General features: G+C 45.4%; 1 pseudogene; it reads left to right on the forward strand.

Annotated features, from left to right (window-relative positions):
* Positions 1-1,108: 1,108 nt before the first annotated feature.
* LOC101404365 (small ribosomal subunit protein uS7m pseudogene) lies at positions 1,109-2,004 on the forward strand (annotated as a pseudogene).
* Positions 2,005-5,221: the final 3,217 nt, after the last annotated feature.

Genomic DNA, 5,221 nt, shown 5'->3' on the forward strand with positions numbered 1-5,221 from the left:
CTCTTTTAATCTAAAGTTTCCCTCAGGATTTTGAGTGAGAAGGAGTTAGTGTCTATCTCTCCCTCTTAGAAGATGATGGAATCCCCTATTGAGACCTGTTTTGCCTTCATGCCCCAGACCAGCATTTCTCCACCTTTTTCTAGGAACCCTGATGTTCCTCAAGAAATAATCTTGGCGTTCTGTCTGGATTTCTCAGGACTCTGGCTGCAAAGGAGGAAAGCTCAATCTAAGCCAGCTTAAGCAAAATTGGGCAATTTCCTCCCTCATAAAGCTGCACTATGTGAAGATGAGCGGGCCTTGCTGCCAGGCTCCCTCGGATTCTGGCACTTAACGTCACCAGGAACTGGTCTTCTCATTTCTCCTTCTCATCTTCCTGCCTTTCCTCGCTCCTACAGAGTGGTTTCATTCTCTGTGCCGCAAACGTGTTCTTTCTAACCTGAAGAAAACGTGACTGCCTGAAGCCCTTGACTCACAGTAGTAGAATCTTCTATCAGGAAGAAAGAAGGGGTCATTGCTATCAGCTCCAGCCTGGAAAACCCTAGGGAAGGACTCCGAATGACCCAGTGTGGCTCACGTGCCCATCCCTCCACCAAACACTGAGCCTAGGGGATGGAGACAATGATTGGCCCTGCCTGTGCCTGCCGCTCTCAGTACACAGGCCTGACGCCGGACGACAGAGGCAGGGGCTGCTGCCCCAAGTCAAATGACAGCGCTCCGCTGCCATCTCAGCAAAGTGGACCATTTATCACAAGTTGTAGTTAGCTCCTGGGTAGGCAGAGGAATGGCGGCTGAAGATGCCATGTCCCAATTCCCAGAACCTGTGAATGGGTTACTTTACTTGGCAAAGGGGAATTAAGGTTGCAGATGGGACTGAGGTTGCCAATCAGCTGACATTAAAGTAAGATTATGCTGGAGGCACAAGCACCCGTGACTCCGGGCCTCCTCTTCCACCTCCTCCGTAATGTAGACGCCCAGCTTGGTCCCCCCCTCCGCCTCAAACCTCGCGAGAACCTGTAAGAGAGGCGCTGGGGCGGAGCCTGCATGGGGGCCTGAGAGGAGCGAGCACCGTCACCCAGGGTCACGCCAGACTGAGACGGATAATGGGAGAGCTAATGTTTCCTTTTGACTCTTCCGTTTGGACTTCAGAGTGAGAGACTCTTAACGCGCAGATTAGTGGGGTGATGCACAGGTTTAGGACCCCGTGGAGCCTTGTCCTAGTCTCCCGTCACTCTCTCAGGCATGCCGAGGGCAGTCCTCTCGGGGTCCTCGTGGCCAGTCAAGATGGCCGCCCCCAGTGAAGGCTGAGCAAGGGTGGTCGGCCCTGGGGGTGGGGGTGCGGAGTGGTGTCCTGGGGCTTCCAGGGCTCACCCGGGTGAGGTGGAGCTGCTGAGGTCCTGAATACAAGGACCCCCACATTGACAGGGGATATTGCTGCAAGCCGTTGCCCGAGCTAACTGAGGAGGAGAACTAGGAGCGGGAGCTCAGGAAGACTCAGCTTATCCAAGCTGCCCCAGCGACGAGAACGAGCTCTGTGTTTGAGGACCCAGTGATCAGTACATTCACCAACATGATGATGAAAGGAGGAAACAGAGTACTGACCAGATCCCTCATGACACGGACTCGGGAAGCTGTGAAAAGGAAGCAGTTTGAGAAGTACCATGCTGCCTCGGCAGAGGAACAGACAACCTCCTAAGGCACCCCTCCACCATCTTCCACCGAGCCCTGAAAGACTGTGAGCCTGGGATTGGGCTGGTACCCATCCTCAGGGGTGGCCACGGCTACCAAGTCCCTGTGCCGCTAGGTGAGCAGCATGGTCATTTCCTGGCCATGAAGTGGATGATTACCGAGTGCAGGGAGAAAAGGCACCTGTAGATGCTGATGCCAGAGAAACTGTCACATGATGCTGGAGGCTTTTCACAGCCAGGGCCCTGTGATCAACAGGAAGCACGACGCGCACAAGATGGCTGAGGCCACCGCCCCCTGGCCCACTAGCGCTGGTGGTAGAGGTAGGGTAGAGGCTCTAGGAGCAGCCCAGGGCTCTCTGCTGCAAGAAACAACGTGACCCATAGCCAAGTTGAAAAATACCTGTGGGTTAAGGATGTAGTTCCTTCTCAACGGTGGGAAGGCCTCACAAGAAGGATGGAGCAGCATGTTTATTGCTTGTTAGTCCTTCTTTCTTTGGGGCTAGAATTTGCTCTCCCTGCCCTGTCTTCTTGCAAAGAGGGAACATATCTTGGATTTCCCCCAGGTAACTTAGGGACCATCCAGCCTTCTCTTCCCTCAGCTTGGGGTGGACCTTTGGATGATACGAAAGGAAGCAGTTTTAGTATCAGAAAAGGTTTATTAGAAAATTCTCACCCTGAACTGGTGTGACATATGATGTGGTACTGCTATTCATTAAAACTGACTGGAGGAAATAAACTTAAAAAGAAAAAAAAGATTATTCTGGTTTATGCAGTATATAGTCACTTGTAGTTTAATAACAGGGATACATTCTGAGGAATGAGTGGCTAGGCGATTTTGTCATTGTGCAAACGTCATAGAGTGTACTTACAGAAACCTAGATGGTATAGCCTACTGCACACCTAGAGTATATGGTACTAATCTCACGGGTCCACTGTCATATATGCGGTCCGCCATTGACTGAAATGTTGCTTTGCATCGCATGCCTGTAGTCTCAAAAATACGTAAAAGTGGAAGATGGAGGCAGAAGAGGAGAGTCATAGAGAGAGATACAGATGATGGATGCTAAATTATTGGCTTGGAAGATGGAGGTAGAGGTTGTGAACCAAGGAATCCAGGCAGTCTCTAGAAGTTGGAACAAGCAAAGAAACAGATTATCCCTTAGAGCCACCATGTCGAAATCTTGATTTTAGCCCAGTGAGACCCATGTCAGACTTCTGACTTCCAGAATGTTAAGAGAATAAACTTGTGTTGATTTAAGCCCCTGAATTTTTGGAAATTTGTTACGGCAGCAATAGAAAACTGATTTGTCTCCTATCTTGTAATGGGGGTGTTTTATGTTGGTGATATAAATAGGATTATTGCATCATTAGAGATTGAGTAGAGGTCTATCTCTGCAGCAGAGAAGAAAAAGTAGCTACTTTGAGTACTGGGGTTTTGAGCCTTTCTAGTCAGAGAAATCATTTGTCTGAGAAAGAGACACAGTCCCTTGAATGCAGCTGTCAGTGTAACAAGACATTGGTTGCACTTGGCTCTTCCTAAAATGTGGACTGTGACATTCACAGTTCAGGCTTGTTGTATCAACTCAAGGGAATCTACCAGCTTTCACGAAAGTGGAAGCTTTCAGTAACACAATTCATAATACCGCCATTGGTGGCACAGGCAGACTTAAGGTTTGGACTCAAAAGATTTGGGAGTTCATGTTGCTCCAAGGTCATTTGTCAGATGGGTGACATAGGCAAACTCCTTAACCTCTCTGAGCCTTTCACCATCAGTGAAACAAGAGTAATAACACTAACCAGTTCTACCTCATGAGATTGTGGTTGGAAAAAATAAGTTAACATTGTCGACGTGACCTCATTTTATAGGAGAATTAAATTAAAACACAAATGAAAGCAGTATTTCCCTGCAAATATGACTCTCTGCCTATAACTAATTGAAGATAGGGAAGCTCTGAATGTTTTTACCATCTAACCTTGAAGCTGACCCATTTAACTGTACGTGGATGTGGGCAGTGGATAAAAACATTTTGAAAATTTAAGAGTGCATTTTTTTGCCCAAAATATAAGATTACCAGATTCTTATGTTGTATCTTTTCATATACTACTTCCAGAAATATTTTATGGCTAATATTGATAGGATAATATTTTGGAGATTGAATATTAGATATTCTTAATAAAACTGTAAAATGTTACTGTAAAATATTAGTCCACAATTTGTTTTCTAACATACATTTTACCCAAAGCTGGTTTAGTGGTGATACATTCTTCTCCAGAATTAAGCCACAAATAGATGTTTAATTGAAAGAAGTGATGCCTTTAGGTCATTAAGATTCCCTGTCCCACCGTGATTTCCTGGGTTCCTCCAGAATGTCATCAGGGTCTGCCCATTATTGTTCCATGAATACCTAAGCCAAAGAGGATGGAAATCACACAGAGGGGGATGGTTAAACACCACCCTTTAAACAGATTTATTACACTTGCATCATTCTCTGAGAAGACATATTCACTTTTAATGTAATGATTCATGCACTTTGAATATCCAGTGCCAAGATGTGCATTATTTTTGAATTTTTAAATTACTGTCATTAAAATAATTCAAGCCTTTTATAAAGAATACATGATTATTATATCAAATCAAAGACCAAAAATGTTGTAGGTTGTTCTTTTTAGAAATTCTTTAATTGGCAGATGAAATCAAACAATTACGAAATGCTTTAATAAACGATTTCAACAAGTGTGTTCTTTGGCAGTAAATTAGGAAAATGTTTTGCTACAAGCATCAATTACAAAGTTTTGAGTGGTTGTGATAAGGTTGTGATAAAAAATAAAACATCCATGTGATTATAATGGTTCATTTTCTCACACATTGTATTTCAAAGTGCGTGCGTTCTGTTTGTAAGACAATGTGGGGAAGAGACAGGAGGTTTCCCTCTTACCTATAACTATTCTCCTGTCTCTCTCTAGCTCTATCTTGGTGGAGAAGCAGAGATTATCCTGGGTGACTGTGTGACCATCACAGACCTGGGTGTGTAGCTGGTAGCTGGCTTCTCTCTCTCCTCTCATCTCCACAAAGAGATGAGAGTGGTTTCCAGGGGTTGTCTTCAAGTTCCCAAAGAGCTGAGACTCCCAGAGACCCTTAGACCTTGGTTAATGGGGATAACTCGTCCTTCTCAGCTCTAACATCCCACAAGGGCGTCAGCATAGAGCACTGGCAGCTGAGACTGGCAATCCTCAAAGCTTCTCTCTGCTCCTCACGCAGTCTGCCCTGTCTCCAAGAGAAGCATTCCATGACATCGGTAATGTCTCTTATGTGCTATTTACATGCCTGTCATGGGTCCACATGCCATTGACATTGCAACAGGTTTATCTGTTCCATTGAGAGTCCACTGTTAGACCATGACAGGGGGTTATGTTTCTCCACTTTTACCAAAGCAGACAGTTTTTCACACTTAGATATTTCATTTCAGCTGCTTTAAGTAGGTACCAAATTGCTGTCTACTTACTATAATTGTTGCCAATTCTAAAACTCTCCCACA

This window comes from Ceratotherium simum, chromosome 35 (genome assembly GCF_057802395.1).
Source record: "Ceratotherium simum simum isolate JZ-2026a chromosome 35, ASM5780239v1, whole genome shotgun sequence".
Taxonomy (NCBI): domain Eukaryota; kingdom Metazoa; phylum Chordata; class Mammalia; order Perissodactyla; family Rhinocerotidae; genus Ceratotherium; species Ceratotherium simum.